This window comes from Lepidochelys olivacea, assembly GCF_965140295.1.
Source record: "Lepidochelys olivacea isolate rLepOli2 genome assembly, chromosome: 22".
NCBI classification, from domain to species: domain Eukaryota; kingdom Metazoa; phylum Chordata; order Testudines; family Cheloniidae; genus Lepidochelys; species Lepidochelys olivacea.
This window is the reverse complement of record NC_140432.1, coordinates 13,695,788-13,713,856: the sequence shown is the minus strand read 5'-3', so window position 1 is coordinate 13,713,856 and position 18,069 is coordinate 13,695,788. Positions and strand designations below refer to the sequence as shown.

The following is an 18,069-nucleotide window of genomic DNA, read 5'->3' as shown; positions in this document are numbered from 1 at the left end:
CCAGCACATAAGGATGCAGACACCTGCTCTGCAGCTAGCACCCCTCTTCTTGGCAGCATCAGGAAACCCTCTGTGGCCTTGGTGCCATTGCTATTAATTTTTGTATGGAGGCCAGTATAGAGGATGATGTACTCAGTACTTGCAAATTCAGTGAAGATGAAGAACTGACGTGAGAATCAGAGGCAGCCCCAATCTTTAAGTCCTTCTGCTAATCTTTTTCAGGGTAATTACTGAGCAGAGTAGAAAAGCATGAGGCAACGAAGGTTGGCTATCAACCACCAGATCAACCTGGAGCTTTACGCCTCCTACGTGTACCTCAGCATGTCTTTCTATTTTGACCGGGATGATGTGGCTCTAAAGAACTTTGCCAAGTATTTCCTGCACCAGTCCCACGAGGAGAGGGAGCATGCTGAAAAACTCATGAAGCTGCAGAACCAGAGGGGCGGTCGCATCTTTTTGCTAGCTTTACTCCAACCTGAAAAGGTTGAGGTTCAAAGGCTGGATACAGCAATCACGTTTCAGAGACAGCAACCCAGGATGGAACAGTTTAGATGCCCTAGTGAGAGATGATCTAGTGAACCAAGAAAAAGATCTAGGCTTGATTTGGACAAAATGGATTTGTCTCTGGAAACCACAAAGGAAAGTTAAAATGCTTCAATCACAGCAAAATCCATCACAGATTTGAAATGAAACTTAGACCTGTCCAAAGACCATAGAAGGGTGGTATTTTAGGCATGAATACAATCACAGCACCTGGTTTTATGGACTGGAGAGTCTTTGGATAGGGAACAGATATGATTTGACAAGAGCAATGGAGGTCCAGGCACATGGGTTGGTGTTAGAGAGCGTACCAGCTGTCTGCTCAGTTTCAAATCTATACTCTTGGATGGAAAGCAAGGGGTGTGTTAGAGGTTTGTGAGATCCATGTTTTGAGCTGGTTCCAGCAGGCAGAGCTACAGAGCAGGAACAATCCTCCAGAGTGGTGCAGTCTCAGCCGAGCCTCCCTTGCCTCTGACTTTGTCTGATTTCTGGCACTAGGACGACAGCAAAGGAGACCAAATTTCAGAACAAACAACAAAAATGAAGTGTGGCAGAAGTGGATTAAGAACAGCGACATGACCAACGTCGACACAATGAAACTCAGGAGCACGGCAGGAAACAGCACAGGGGTTCCTGGGAAGACACTTGCTGGCCTTTGACGGAGGCAGGCAGAAAAGGCTACATCTGAAAGACAACAGGGCTGAGCCGCAGTGGATGTAAACCAGCACTGTTCCATTGACTTCACTGCAGCTCCATTGAGTCACAGCAGCTGGGGATCTGGCCCTTTAAATTTTAAACTCCATTCCAGCACTTGGGGCTTGATCCTGCCGATAGGTATAGAGCATTGCACATATACCATGTGGCAAGCAGAGCTGAGAGCAGGAGAATCCAGCCTAGCATTAACGAGAGTCCTGCCAAGTAGCAGAAGAAAATCCTAAGAGAAGAACATACAAGGCTACTGCTCCACCCTCCTTCAAATTCCTCCTTAGATCATCACCATCTGTTGTGATGCCTACAACACTCTTGACAGGTTAGGCAGCTGGTATGCTGTGACTGCTGCTTGCTGTGGTGATCTTAACTGTTTTGTTGTCTCCTTGTCCTCTCTTCTATCTGCTGTGACTTGGATTGTAAACGCCTTGGGGCAAGGACCATCGTATTGTTATGTGTATGTACCACGCCTAGCACAATATGGCCCAGGCTGGCCAACCTTATCTCACTGTTTCCTTGCACTCCCCTGTCTGTCTCCATCCGTCGTCTCTTGTCTTACACTTACATTGTAAGGTCTTTGGGGTAGGGACCAGCTATTTGTTCTTTTTCTGTGCAGCACCTAGCATAATGGGATCCTAGTCTATGGCTGGGGCACTGGGCTGCTACTAAAATACAAACAGTAAATAATAATAATAATAAATAATAATTTGGGCCTGCAGTTGCTACCCCATACAACTAATAATACTAACCACCACCACCACCAAGCGTGGTGAATATCACAGTTAAGCCTATGTCTTCACCCATTCCACATCTCTTTTTTCACCATTCTCTGCACAGTAGCAAGGAGTGGGGTGGGCATACAGGGGGCTTGAGACACACCACCACTCCATACGGAAGGCTACTTTTAGTACTTAATGGTCCCTGCATCCATCCCTACACTCCACACACATTCTTCCTCACCTTGACGTGCAACTTGTGAGGCCAGAACATAGGACAAAAAGAACAAGGTCTCTCATCAGACTTTTGGCATTTCCTCTCCTAGTCATGTCTGCAAATACCAGTCGAACAGCTACTTCTGTGGTACTTTGGAACTTCCAGTTGGTCACTGGAAATTGAGTTCATTTATATGGCAGGGGTTCTTGTCTCGGAAGCAGTATGCCTGCTAATGGCAATGAACAAATAATTTTGGTAATGACATTTTCAATTTTCAAGATGTTGAAATGAAGCACAAAGAGCAAACAGGCTATGAGAAATGTTGGGGGGCGGGAAACGGAGGTGTACTCCAACTCACAATGTAGCCCTAACTGTATTGCAGGATCTTTGACCACTAATCAGAGCCTTAGGTTCTTAAATGGTAGGGAGAAACTGTGTTTCTAATTCACAAGCTTATGCCAAATTCTGTGGCCCTTACACAGTTTTTATTCAGTCCTTACTCGGACTTCAAAGGGATTAAGGTCTGCAGCGTTTGGGCCAGTTTGAAACACTAAATGTAGAGATCATGTTTATTTCTATGCAACAGAGTTCATGGCATATCATGCTTGCACATTTATGTACAGTTATGATACTTAAAGTGTGTACACATGGGAATGAGAAAGGAAATGGGAACTATAAACGTGTACATTTACTCAGAATTTCTGGATACAAAATAAGCCACCAACGTAAAGTGTGTGAGGTTTACACTGGAACCTTATCACCTCAGCAGCTGTATGTACATAACCCATGTTGAAGTCAATTAAAGGAATGATCAAAGCCACAGAATCCTCAGATTAAAGCTTTGCCTTATTACTAGAACTGCAAGGAACTTGTTAACTGTGAAGATGTTTGTGTGAATATTTTCTTCAGCTCTGCCCTGCCTGGGGCTTGTGAACCCTGAGTTGGGGGCTGTGCTTTCAGTGAACCCCCAAATTCAAAGGGCCAGATCCTTAGCTTTTGTAAATGGACATAGTCAAAAGAGACACTGATTTACACCAATTGAAGATCTGGCCTAACGAGAAAATCTGGCAAAAACAAAAAAGTTTCCTCTACTTTCACATCAACGTCATGCAGAATTGAACTGCACATGGCTCACATGTGAAACCAAAATGTATCAAGAAGTTTCCACACTCAGAGGAAGACATTTTAAATCTTTGGTTTCATACTGGCTTCAATTTAAATGCACATTTTAAAACATTTAACCAAGTACCAATACAGTACAATTCATTTTAAATTCAAATGACATTTAGTAAATTATCTAGGAAAAATTTTCAGTACCTATTAAATCCATATTTAGGGCCTGATTCAGCTCCCGTTGAAGTTAACAGCAAAATTCCCCATGGCTTCAGCAGGAGCAGAATTACACCCTCCAATGTGGCAATGTGATGCGTGGCAAATATTTACCTCTGTATCTAACTTTGCCTCTACGATTATTCTCACCTGGTGGAACTCCAGTCAACTCAGTTGCCAAGGGAGATCTAAGAGAAACAAAACATACCCATTGGTTATTGCTTTCCTCTTCTAAGCCAAAAATACAAGAAAATCACTTGGACAGAAAAGAACCTGAACCAAACAGCCCTATGCTTTCCTGGATTTAGAATTAGTGACTGGGACCAACTGTATTAAATCTAAAACTAAATCTATTTCATATACACCCATAATCATGGTGTCTGGGCCCCTATCTATACAACGGGCTGAACAAAATCCTTGAACCTGGCTTTGGATACAAACTCAAGGGCCCAGGCCCATCTCTTCTTTTAAACTTCTGCATCCATTTCTCAGAAGCTGCAATTTCATTTACATCCATATACATAACATCTTAGATTTGTTGCTTCACAATATGAGCTTTCCAAAGCAGCACAATCTGCAAAGCAGTCAGGATGTGCATGATATTTCAGTACATACATAGCACATCCTTCCTCCCGCTGACTTGCCATCAACGTTACAATGTCTAGACAAAGCATAGGATTTATTGTGGCATCTGGGACTGGCACCACAGACCTGGCCCTGAAGTGAATGATGATGGGAGGCTGCAGATCAGCAACTGGGCTGCCTTGTCTTCATAGCTTCTATTTCCTTTGAGAGCAAATTTTGGCCGAGCAGGATTGATTAAAATGAGACAATCCTCTGAGATTTCTCATCAGCTCTGGAGCAGAGAAGCCCATTAATATGGTGATACAGTGTAAAAAGGTGGGGCCCCAAATGTTATTCTGGCATAGATGTTATTCTGGCATAGGTCAGAATCTGAAATCCAGAGTGACTCCATTAACTTCAAGGGAGTTACTTTGGATTTACACTGGTAGAACGGTGATCAGAATCTGACCTGCAGCCTTTAAGGAGAGCTGTAGCGTGGGGTGCAGATGGTTTGCATTCTAATTCGGAGAGCACGCTAGAGGGGCCGAATGACTTTTCAAACCTTTGATTACTGACCCATGTGTTCATTTCAGGAGACAAAAAAGTACAAAACCTCAGCATGGAATAACTCTTGTGATTTCTTTTATTTTTCCTCCCTGGACAATTTTATCATTTTGGCATTTGGCCAACACGTCTGTCCTTGTTAACTTGTGCTGGCTGTGAAACACCTGCATCCCATGGTCACTGGGTGGATAAAATCTTCCATTTGTACATGGAGTAGTTACCTCTTACTCTTTTGTTTTGTTTTAGTCTGTGAAAAGGAGAGTCTTGCAAGAAAAAGTGTCGTCACCTAAATGACAGAGACACCATTTAACATAACTGGAACTATTTGACTGGAACCAGGTCGAGATAATAGGCAAGATCCTCAGCTGGTGGAAATCAGCATCATCCATGGGAGTCAATGGGGCCACATCCTCAGCTATTGTAAACGGATGCAACTCCAAGTGATATGCGCCAATTTTTGCCAACTGAGGATCTGGCTCATTCGATGTGACCAGCACTAGCTGCATCCATATGGTGTCCTCTCATCTGTTTTTTCATGTATTTCTTTTACGATGAATTTAACTAACAGGAATTATGAAGAAACTTTCCCTTTGGGCATGTTACAATTATAGCTCCGGGTTGCAGGGTTCTTACATTTTCCTCTGACGGATCAGGTACTGATCACTGGCGAGACAGGATACTTGAGTATAGAAACCCCTCTGCTGATCCAGTATGGAAATCCCTAGGCTCCTAGGTTTGTGATGTCCACGAAATATCCTGACTTTTCAGCCCTTGAGAGGAAAGCCTTCTCTGTGGTCCAGATGAGATGAGATACGGCACTGGCAGCTGCAGTGCAAGCGTCTCTCAAACTACCTAGCCAGTACGGCTCAATCCTGACCTAATGGAACCTCTCCTAAGGCCCACCCAATTATAGTGCCATTGGGTTTAATGCACCTCTGTGTACAGGGCCTATGCTCCTCTTGAATCCCACGTATGCTCTCTGCACAGGGGTAGTTTCCACCCACTGAGAATTTTGCTACTGACTTCTATAAGAGCAGAATCAGCCTAGAGGCAAGATGGTAATTCAATGCCCATGGCTCATTCGGTTTCTCAGCCTCTCTGCCCAGACTGCCACAGCTAGGGCACCAATAGGCAAGGTGGTGGTAGTGGTGAGGGGTTGTGTTTTAATCAAACCTTTTTCTTTAGCTGTGAGACAGATGAGACGCTTGCCCCAGCAGCCAATATTACTTCTGCATGAAGTGGAATGTAGCAAAATTGTTTAAAAATAGACTGTTTCCACTAGAGACTCTGCCACACATTCACTCTGCTGTCCCGAAGCTTGAAAATGGAAACCTGCTGCTGAACACAGGTCTGACTATTTGCATTTTTAATCATTTAAGAGTTTAATTAGTATCATGGCCTTAATCAGGAGCTGCAAATACAGCTGAAGTCATCAGAGCTTAATTAGTCTGAAAAAAGTTTGGTGCAGTCTGAAAACATCTCCACTGACATGAAGATAAGAAGCCTCTAGGGTTTCTAGAGAGAAGACAAAGACTTTGATACAGTGGAGAAAGATTGCAGGAGTGTTGTTTTCTAGTTTTGAGAAAGACCAGCAGTGGAGAAATATTAACTGACTGATTTTCTTTAAGGTCGACATCGGATCAAACAGGAAGTGTGATCTAAGGGTTAAAGCAGGTGACTTGGAATCAGGAGACATGAGTACTAGCCCGAACGTTGCCACAGATTCTCTGTGCGACCCTGGACAAGTCACTTCAGCTTCTTTACTGTCCACTGGATGTCCAACATGAGACATCTAGGAACTGATTATCGGAAGTGCTGAGACCTCTAGCTCCAACTGAAGTCAATCAGAAAAGCAGGGGTAAGAACCACTGAAAAATTAATTTCTCAAATTGGGTATCCAAAATTAGTAGACACTAAAAAATGTTGGATTTAACCTCTGTGCTTCAATTACCACATCCGTAAAATGGGATTAACCTACCTCACAAGGGCGTTATGAGGCTTAATCTTTATGAAGTGCTTTGAGACCCTCAGATGAAGATTGGAATCACCCTAGAACCAAACTTGAACTAAACTTTTTTGAGGTTCTAAAATGTTTTCATAGTTCTCTACCCCTCTCAACAGTTTAACATAAATTTGTCCTGGATCTGCCCCAAACTGGATGACTTTGCTTCCTAAGGGTCCATGTGAACCTTGACTTGAAATTTCAATCTCCCTGGATTCGCACACCTTGAATATCTCTTTGAAAGAACTGAAACTCTCAAAGCAAAACTCAGTCAAAACCAGTTAGCTTCCCCTGGTTCCTCTATTACAGCGGTTCTCAACAAGGGGTCTGGTGCCCCTTGGAGGGCTGTGTGCAGGTTTCAGGGGGTCTGCCACGCAAGGTCAGCATTAGATTTGCTGGGGCCCAGGGCAGAAAGCTGAAGCCCCAACACATGGGGCTGAAGCCTGGGGCCCTAAGCCCTGCCATCCGGGGCTGAAGCCGAAGCCTGAGCAACTTAGCTTTGAGGGGCCCCCTGTGGCATGGGGCCCCAGGCAATTGCCCAGCTTGCTACTCCCTAATGCTGGCCTTGGCTTTTATATGCAGAAAACCAGTTGTTGTGGCACAGCTGGGCCGCGGAGTTTTTAGAGCATTTTGGGGGGGCCTCAGAAAGAAAAGGGTTGAGAATCCCAGATCTATTTACTCTTCCATGTTTCTTTGAATAGGGGACCAGATCTGTGCTTAATTTGTAACAAAAAAGGTGCTGGGGCTCAAGCAATATTGTTACATTCATAACTGACATGGCAAGCCCAGAGGTGCTGGGGCTGTGAACTGCCAAGCCCAGAGGTGCTCAGCCCTGGTGAGCCCTGGCACAAATTAAGCCCTGGGACAGATTCACGCCCAAGATTTATGCAATTGAGAGAAGCTTTTGATGAATTGGGGGCTCCATTTCCAGGCTGTGCTTGCATGTCCACTGTAAAGGAATCATATCACTGCCAGGAAGGGCACCAAGTATCCTAATCTTGTCACCGGTCTGCACATGAACACCTCCCAACGAAGTCAATGGTAGTTCAATGCAAAGAGGGCTTTGTAACATGCTAGCTTTGTGTGCATGAGCGAGCAAAGTCCCAATCTAACAGCTAGGCCACAGAGAGACTATGAAACTTGTCCCTGCTATTGGCTAAAGTTGGCCTTCTCCAGCTCAAGTAGAAGAATCCTACTTTTATGCGGCCAAAGGACAATGGGTCTTCTAATCCTGCTTCCCTTGCAGAATGTGGAATACAGTGATAGTTGTCCCTGCTGTTTGCACCACATCGATGTATTGCAACTCGCAGATTTGGGCTGATGGACTGACCGCCCTGGAAACCAGCCCTAGGTTTACTCAAAGAACTGATGGATAGTGGGCTGGTGTTGTGGGTGAATGATATGAGGCTGGATGGCGTGGTTGGTTTCACTTTCACAATATTAGGCCTCCACTCCGAGGGTCAAAGGAAAACTTCCTGGGAAAACTCTGAAGGAGTTAGAATACTGTTAGTTCTTGTCATACGCGCTGTGTTTCAGTCTATTTCTTTACGGAAAGTATTTTAAGAGAGGTCCCCCATGTAGCAGCCTAGTGCTGTCCTTACAATGGCAGGAAAAGCTGAGAATAGATTCCAGACAACTGGTGAGCTGCATGCATCACTCCTGCTCTGTTTTAGCAGCCACAAGTGGCAACCCTTCTTGGGATACATGAGCTGACAAGTGGTTTCAACTGAAAGTGATCTCTACATGTCTGACTAGTCAAAGGTTTCAGTGAACAGGAACACAAATAGCTATAAATCCATGTCACAATACCTGCTTGGATTACAAAGTAGTTGAGGCTGTGATTTTCAAAAGAACCTACAGCGGTATGATGCCCAGATCCTATTAAAATGCAATGGGAGTTGAGCACCTAATTTGTTTAACATACCCAGAGTGGAAACCAGTCGAGCTGAGCTACTGACCCACTGGGAGATGTTAAGTTACTAAACTGTAACATTCCCTCTTGTTCATGTGTTTTTGGGGAAAGGCCTATCTACTTCTGTATGTTTGTACAGTGTCTTGCACAACAGGGCCCTGTTCTTGGTTGGTCCCTAAGCACAACCGTATTAAATGTAATAAATAATAATAATTGAACACAAAGGGCCAAATTCACCCCGATGTTACAATTGACTTTCGTGAAATTACACCAGGGATTGAATTTGGCCCCACATCAATCAAATGGACCTGCACATACATTTCTTTGGATGTAGGTAACAGGTCAGATACATATTGGGCCTGATTCTCTTATCACTTACACTGGTGCATACCAGGAGTAATTTCATTGAAATTAACGGACTTTGGTGTAAGTATGGGCAGAATCATGTAATTCCACCAGTGATTTATTTGTAGTACCAGCAATCAGAAAAATTCTCCCCACTGCCAGACCTGTTTCTTGCTTCCAAGTGTTAAATAATATCTCCATCAGGCAATGTATTCTCCACCCCCCCCCCTTTTTTTGGTGGGGAAGAGAAAAGGGGGCTGCATTTTCAGTCAATAAATATATTACAACACACTATTTATCTCTCCCTGCAGCTTCGGGACCTTTGTGTAACCTGCCATCTCACTGATCCCTCAGGAATTTCGCAATGAAATTAGTGAAACCTACTGCAAGGTGAGAGAAAGCAGAGATATAGTAGAATTCCATTTAGTGGAAAGTGAGGAATTCAATCAGTTATGTAGATAGGAACACAGGAACAGCCTGACTGGATCAAATTGACAGTCCAGTCTGTCTCTAACAGCACAGGATCAGTTGCTTCAGAGGAAGGAGCAAGAAACCCCATAGTGGAAAATTATGGGTTAATTTTCCCATTAGAAAAAAGTTTCTTCCTAACCCCAAGTTGTTATTGTTTGGCTTATGCCCTGAAGCATGAAACTGGACATCCCACATAATTATAGAGATCCAATCCTCCTTTGATTCCTGCTAAACTCTTGGTCGCAATAGCATCTCACAGCAATGAGTTCCACAGGTTAATTATGTATTGCGTGAAAAGGTATTTTCTTTCTTAAATGTGCTCTCTTTTAAAACCTGCCACATTGCCTTTGTACTTCCTAAGCTTGTGCCCATCATTTATTTTTTTCAGGGTGAGAAGGTGGTCAGTTGGCGAGAAGAGGACAGATGACAAATGAGTTAACACACAGCAATGGAATGCAAGTGAGTCTCTGCTATTTTTAATTAAGGAGTGATGACAGCTGACTAAATTCCCTGACTCTGCAGTTTAAAGGCTCCCTGACATAGACATTATTGGACATGGTCCTAAGACAAGGCCAATATATACTGGTCCCGGCGGTGCTTCTATTATCATACCCGCCGTCTCAACAGATGCAGGACTAACACAATCTATGCCTATTATCAGCATGAAAATAGTGAGATAAAAGTGTGAATGCTTATGAGCTGAACAAGGCAGCAGGTGAGAAGAGGACAATGAAGGTGATCTCCAGAGAGGACTCAAAATGCCTAAGTTTGGTTTCCAATAAATGTTCAGCTTATCTCCATTCACAACTGTTTTTTTAATTGCCCTTTGCATTTTCACTTGATTTATCCAAAAAAAACCCCCACCACTAACACCTCATAATTACCTCAGGATAGTGCCTAGAGGTCATGAGTCTGATCAGGACCCCATTGTGCTAGGTGCTGTATGTACATATAATAACAACAGCCCCTGCCTTAAGTACAAGGCAGACAAAAGAGGTGTGAGGAGTTGAAGTGACTTGTCTAAAATCACACAGGTTAGTGGTCGTGCTGGGATTAGAACTCTTTTCTCCTTATTTCCAGACCAGTGACCTAGGAACCAGACCCTGCTGGCTCCCCATATTTTATACTTGTAGTACAGGAAACTGAAGATTTCACCTATCCAGCAATAAAGGAGTATCCTTACTATGGGAACTCAATGTTATTCAGTGGCATTCACCTGGCAGATAAGGTATCTTTCATTTTAGGATCTCAACACAATTTACTAACATTAAACTCTAAGACTAAGAATTAAGCACCATGCATGGTGCAGGCTGATGTGGACTGTGTGAGCTGCAGGATAGATCCAGACGGAATCTAGAGAAAATGAGGCAGGGAAAGGTGAAGTGATTTGCCCACGTTCCCACAGCAAGTCCTTGGCAGAGCTGCTCATACAAACCCGGGTTTCCAGCTCTAACCACAAGAGCTGGCTGTCTCCCTTAGAATGTAATATTGTACCACAAAAATCAAATCATACTGGAGGTGACAGTTTTGCACAGTTTCATCTGCTTTGGAAATGCATCCAAAGTAAGATACTGAAAACCCCAAAAGACAAAAACCCACCTTCAATTTTAGCCCAAAATGCCCACATGGAGGGATTTCAAAATGAAGGTAGTTAAGATAATGGAATATCATTTTACCTGGAGATCAATACTGGGTTTGAATAAGATTGGTCAGGAAAACAGAAATCCTTTCATTCTTTCTAAAGTACCATGGAGTGACCAGGTAAACAGACACACATTGTAAACCAAACCAGTCATGTTCAAATAGGGCTGTAGTGAAACTAAAGCATCAAGAATATAATCAGGAACTTTCCAGCGTGGCTGTACAGTGGGCGCAGAAGTGGGGGAGTTGTTTTCCGCTGTTGCTAAGACAGTTCCCCCAACCCTAGCTTTATTCTAACCCAATCAGATGGCTTTGTCTCTCCAGCTGCATCGAATGATCATGACAGGTTTTCTTCCTCCTCGTTCTATTGGCTTATTCCTATAGTCTATTATCAAGGGAAAGTAAATCAGACACCTAATCAATAGTTTGCAAGAAGGCACCGAGGCTGCTAGAGGCTACATTTGCATTAAATCTCTTGCCGTCTATGTCTCTGCATGCAGATAAGCACTGTATTATCCTACAAGTTGGAGCCCTGGCTGCTGCCATGCAGCCATATTGGCTGTGCTTGCGGGGGTTTTTAGATGGCAAATTTAGATATCAGAGCAAAACAGTGGGCGGCTGTAATTGAAAAGTCATCTTTCTCCCCAGTCTTCACAGCACCTAAAACCTGGAATCAGGGCTCTGATCCTGCAGGATGCTAATAACCTCAACTTCCACACAAGTCAACAGGAGTCAAGGACACACCACGCCTTGTGGGACTGGGCCTTATGTCTGGAGACACCCAACACTGTTGCATGCTAGCAGTCTATTTAATCTATTGAGCTAAATTTGGTCAGATTTTCCCTGGGGTAGCAGATTCAGGAAATGAGATGGAGGAGCTGCATGGGGATGCAGGGGAAGTAACTTTCAATTGCTTCAGTAGCATGTCAGATGTTCTCCCCACAAGACCCTTGAGGGGATTTTTTGATATGGTCCTCTGCCTCGTCCAATCCTCACGAGGCTCTTTTAGCGTGGGCAGGTAGTTCGCATGTGTCACACGATGCAGTGGGAAAACACTCCTGGCTCTAAACAAGGCCACCAATGCTCTACTGAGCTACATCAAAGATGGTGCTTAATCCCTAGCATGCTTCAGGGACGCACTCATTTGAAATGTTCCCAGCTCTTGCTGCATTATTGGTGGGATGGTCCCTCCTGCCTCAGCAGAAGACCATTCCCAGGCAGAAGAGCACGCCAGAGAGGGAGTGGCTATCTGATGTCCTTGAAGACCACAGTGAAATGTAAAATAGGAACCCAGTGGGGATGAGCAGAAGGCAGCCAGCTTGCAAATGTTTTCCATAAAAAAGCCAATTTTGAGCAAAGGTGGCTCCACATTGAAAGCATGCATTCAGCACATTTCATGTGATATGAAGAAGCAAAACAAAGAGTCAGATATTTTATACAGCTTTAAAACTGCTCATGAAGATCACTACTGGCAGCCAACTGCCCAGCAGAGGAGAGCCTGTGACAGGAGGAACATGGAGACTGAACTCCTCTCTAATTTCTAAAATAAGCCCTCCTCTTAGTCAAAGACTAAGAGTATAGCTACACTTCAATAAAAACACCTTCGGCAGGCCCGGGTCAGCTGATTTGGCTCACAGGGCTTGGGTACTGCAACTCTACCTCCTCGTGGGATCCCACAGCTCGAGCTCCAGCCTGAGCCCAAATGTCTATACAGCAATTTTACAGCCACGCTCTGCAAGCCCGAGTCAGCTGACCCAGACCAGCCGAGGGTGTTTTATTGCAGTGTAGACATATTCTAATGCACATTGGTGTAGCTGTTTGGGGGAAGCTTTCTACCTGTCCTTTACGTTGTCCAGAAGCTTGATTGGGAGGAATTATAACCAAGATTGGTTGCAGAAAAAACACAAAGAAAGAAGCTTAGGAGATAAGAGAAATTTTCCTCTTTCCTCTTTGATCATCAGTGCCACTTCAAATGCTTGGGTTCTGTTTCCTCCCAGCCAAAGACTGGGACTGGTATAGACGATGTCAAAGAAATAAATTCTCTCTCTTTTTAAACCTGTAAAACAGGTGCCCGTTATGCTCTCTGTGTGCAATTATAGAGAAGTAAAATCTCAAATTAGAAACCGCCGAGATGACAATAGTCAATATAAAGAAGAGCTCCTAATCAAAAGCCTGGCTTACGCCAGCCATTTCTTAAAGAAAATACAGGACTCGTAGGCATGCCTTGCAGATCAACCAACTCAAGCTTTGTCAGACCAATGTTGCAAGCAAATTCAGTAGTGGAGGCCCTCTTACTGAGAAGGTCCTGACCTTGAAACTCTACAGAGTCCACATCTGGGGGCTCCGAGACGTTGTTGGTGCTGAGATACAACCATGATGGGTCCATTAGCTATCCCATCGACAGAGAGACACTGTAGACAAGCATAGTCTTTATGAAAAGTATGCCAACAGATCTCAACGGCTGGGGTGGTGAATAAGGAGACTGTGGGGTTTATTGTCTGTGTTGCTATGGCCAGCATTATGACAGGTTAACCCTTGATCTGCTGCAGCTCATTTTGCCGCACAAATTGGAAATGTTGTTGCCTTACCTTGAAAATCGTTTTCTGCTGTGTTCCCCAGGCCAGTCCTATGCTAGTGCGGTAGCTGCGTTCCTCAAGCAAAGGAAGACAGAGTGGTCTTGAGCCTGCCTCTCTTCACACCCAAGTCTGAACAGCAGTGATCTACATGAACAAAAACAGATCAGCATGAAAAACTGTTTTCTCCTCACTCCTTTGCAGATCAAGATTCAGAGGGAAGACGGCACAGAATGCATGCAGAGGAGACTTGGATTGGGGCATGACATGGCAGAAAATATAGAAAAGGAAACAAAACATCTCTTCCCTTCAGCTTGGAAACACCAGGAGAAGCAGCTCTCTTCAACTTCAGCTTCTTCTACTGTCTGTTTACTTGCAGGGTATTATTCAGCCACTAGATGTCTCTACGGGCTGTACAGAGTTTCATGCAGGGTGTGGTCTGTGATAAACAAAGGAGGCAAAGTTTAGAATTCAGGCTGTGTGGTAATCTGTATCTGTCTTTGTTTTCTATCATTCCATATATCATGACACAACCTGCTTCCCGTGACGCCTGAAGTACCATGTGCAAAGGCTTTTCTTTTGGTATTCTTGGTCAATGACAAAAAATTCAGACGCCGTTGTGAGAACAAAAGACTCACAGACAAGTTTGTTTTAAATTTTAGATGGAGGTTTGGTCTGGTTCCTATTTTGTTCCAACCACTTCACGCATCCTGAGACAAAACAACCAACTCCCAACTTAATCCATAATCTGGAAACTCAGAGGCTCCTTGGAGCATATTCGTGTGGGTAAAAACCTTTAAAATCTTCTTAAAATGGTAGCTCCTCTTAAAAGTTAATGAGGAGTTACACAATGAAGTGTCCTACAAACTGAAGAGAAAACAGCACCTGAGAACTTAGAAAAACTCCCCAATACAACTATCTACCTGTCCAGCAAACATGTCGATCTGCTGTATATTTATCTATCTCAGACTGTACGTTCTCTGGAGCAAAGAACGTGTCATTTTGCGTGTGTGGACACAACTGCGATGTGTGCCTTGGATCATTTCCCCCACAGATAACAATGAACTCTATCTACATTTGGTTCCTCCATTCGGTCCCAGCCTTCTTTGCACTACTACTACTGACCATTAATAAAGCCAAGATCCACAGCACTTGTAATAATTCTGTTACACTTGTTGCTCTAGGTCATTGAAGGCTTTACAAACATTAATTTAGCCCCTAACCTGCCCCATTCAAGGTAAGCGAGTATTACTAACTCCATTTTACGAGTAAAACTGAGGCACAGAAAGGTGAGAGGAATTCCTCTGAGTCATGCAATGAGACACTGGGAAAATTAAGAACTGAATCTGAGTCTTAACTCAGAGATCCTTGCTCTAACTCCTAGATAACACTTGCCTCCTTTGTGATCATTAAAGATGCTATGACCATCTTTGTAAGAGTATGTGGTGTTAATTTTGAGGTCTTGGCCAAGTTCCAACTTGAGTAATTACATAACTAAATGCAATATTCTTCCCATCCTGTTCTAAAATATTGCAAAGTATTGCTACGCACCATTAAACAGCAGCTGTTTCCCACCCGCGAGGTAGCTGCATTTCAAAAATGGGCAAAGCAATTGTTACACATATACATGGTAGTTTGTACAACCAGTTATTAAAATTAGAAAGAACTTTGCTATCCAAAGCAGCATGGTCTGGAGAAATGAGCATAAGGAAAGGAGCCAGAAGCGCCTTTGTTCTAAACCAAGCTAACTCACCCATGTAGCCTGGGGCAATTCACTTACCTCTTTCTGCCTCAGTTTCTCCATTTGAAAAACAGGACTAATACATTTCCCTACCTTACAAAGCAGTTGGAATTAGTTGCTTAACAGCCATGCTGTGCTTTGAACATTTAAAGTGCTAAGCGCCATTTGGAAACCAGTGAAAAGGGAAGCAGGTCAGAGTTTTAGCTTAACTTCCTCCTCAAAGGCCACACCTGTTACCTGCCAATGATATTCAGTTTCTTACATTTGTGGTTGTTAAGGTTTCAAACATGTGTCTCCCACCGACATAGGTCAATAGTCCCACAACAACCGGCTACCTGCCAGTGACATTTCTATAATTAAAGCGCAGACACGTTTAAATACGCCGGGCTGCGATGACGAGAGAGCTTTGGTCGTGATGCCAGCACTTTGATGAATGCAGACTCTTAAAGCAAAACAAACAACAACAAAGTCAACGAACAAGTTTCTAGACCCGTTTGTTCAACATGACAGATTGGAAAATACAGTAATTTTTTTTTACAAACGGCTTTTTATAACACAGAACCCAAAATAAACCCTGGCCTAGCTGTGGTGCCATGTTAAACAATAATTACTCTATATAAGGCTTACCAAATGGGAATATTTGTGGGCCAGTGGGATGAAATTATTTTAGGACTTGCACAAACTTTCTCGGGGAGCGGTAAGACTCGCTGTGGGTAATGTGGTGTACCTAGGAAACAAGCCGACACTTTTTTTTTTTTTAGGGCTCTATTAAAATTCACCGGCTTTACCAACCTACTGTTAAGGGGAGGGGGGAAAAGCAGATTTGTTTACCCCTCTGTACAATAATCCTCACTATGTCACTGTATGTGTTTTGAGATTCTCTCTAGATCTGGCCACCAGCCATACCCACTAAACCACACCCAAACATACAGGAGAACAGAGGAAAACAGAGATGCACAGCCAGGATAAATTGCAACAGTGCAGATTGCAGTTTAACAATCCCATCTACTCTATGGGTTTGCATTGGGCCACAACATCAGCGGGTGGCAGGGTCGGCTCTAGGCACCAGCAAACCAAGCACGTGCTTAGGGTGGCAAGGGGCGGCACTCTGGCCTTTTTCTTTTGTTTGTTTTTTTGCTTCGGTGGCACTCCGGCTTTTTTTTTTTTTTTTTTCACGCTTGGGGCGGCTGGACTCCTGATGACTGAAACTGGGGCAAATCCCTAGTGCAGACTTAGCCTTGTGGTTGGGCTCTCTCAGGAAATACCTTTGTTATTTGAAAAGTTGTACCATCCTTGTGCAAGCTACAGGGGTCTGCAAGAGGGAAAGGCTATAATTGTGTGCCCCACCCTATCCCTTCAGCAACAGGAGTCCTACTCCCTGCTGAAGAGCTTTAAATACATCAAATTAAATATCTGTTATCTTGACCCTCAGCTGTTTCAATCAATGTGGTCCCCAAGAGCCTACTGACGCTGTCTGTCCACAAAATGCAGCACTAACATACCATCAGAAGGCATTGTCCTCATCTGTCATTCTTATTGAACTTTCGTGTATAATGCTGCCATGGGTGTGCATGGAGTTGCACTTCACATATTGATATTTATATCTAAATACAGACACACGGCTTACGAAGAAAGCTGTGCGAATAACCAATTTTTCAGTTCAATGGCTGACCCAAAGCTTGAAAACAAAAATAGTTTGGGAACCATTCAAAATATTTTTGTCAATGTTTCAGTGAGCTGCAAAAGTCAAAGAAGTTTAATTTCATGTAAAAAAACCCAAAAACGTTTTGTTTGACCAAAAAGAAAACATTTCATTTCAGTTTTGTGGTTTTTTAACCTTTGGGGAAAAATGAACTAAATCTTTTAAAAAATTGTTTCAAATTGAAAAGTCAGAACGTTTCATTTTGAACAGATGTAAACGAAACGTTTTGACTTCTTTTGAATTTGAATTTTTTTTCTGACTACAACGATTTGGTGAATTTGACATGAATTTGTGAACTATTTCAGTCGACACAAATCCGCATTTTTCAGTGAAAAAAAAGATTCATCTGAAAAATTTCTCCCAGCTCTATTTAGGAATCCCATTTTCAAAAGTGATTTAGGCACCAAGGATCAGATTTTTAATGGTATTTGGGCACCTAAAGATTCAGATAAACGCCTAGTGAGATTTTCAAAAGCATCTAGGCACCTAACTCCCATTTATTTCAATGGGATTTAGGCTCATCACTTTTGAAAATCACACTAGGCACCTAACATCATCCTTAGTTGCCTAAATACGTTTAAAAATCTGACCCTTAGATGCCTATGCCCTATTGACTTTTTATGACGCTTGGATGCCTAAGTTCTTTTGGAAAATGTGACTTCAGTATCTCCTAAGTGACTCAGAAGATACTGAAAATTGTACCAACAATCCCTACCAGGAGGATCTTGTGTTGTACAATGTCAATCAGAGTGGAGCAGAAGGAGGGGCAAAAGGTAGCTTTCCTCTAGTCCTTCCATCCTCCTCTCTGAGAGCACTCAACCCTATGGGGTTTATCATAGGTTAAAGGGGAGGGGAAGTTTTGTGGGAGGCCTATGTTAAGAAACAGACAGTTCATCTCTGGAATGAGGGTCAGTTCAGGTAATGGACAGAAATTAGCATCAGGCCATACTGGTGCAAATGGCCCTGTTCTGGTTTCTAAAATATCTCGTGTTCTTATGTCATGGTAAAAAGAAGCAAAAATGGAAAGTGGTTAACAGAGTAATA

The 18,069-nt window shown here is 43.3% G+C and overlaps 1 long non-coding RNA gene across 1 annotated transcript; it reads right to left on the bottom strand.

Annotated features, from left to right (window-relative positions):
- Positions 1-602: 602 nt before the first annotated feature.
- On the bottom strand, positions 603-15,758 carry LOC311511400. The gene is made up of 4 exons (XR_014709279.1): positions 15,586-15,758; positions 13,598-14,021; positions 3,661-3,698; positions 603-1,034 (listed from the first exon to the last, which is right to left on the bottom strand). It is a non-coding gene; the product is annotated as an uncharacterized lncRNA (long non-coding RNA).
- Between the last annotated feature and the right edge of the window lie 2,311 nt (positions 15,759-18,069).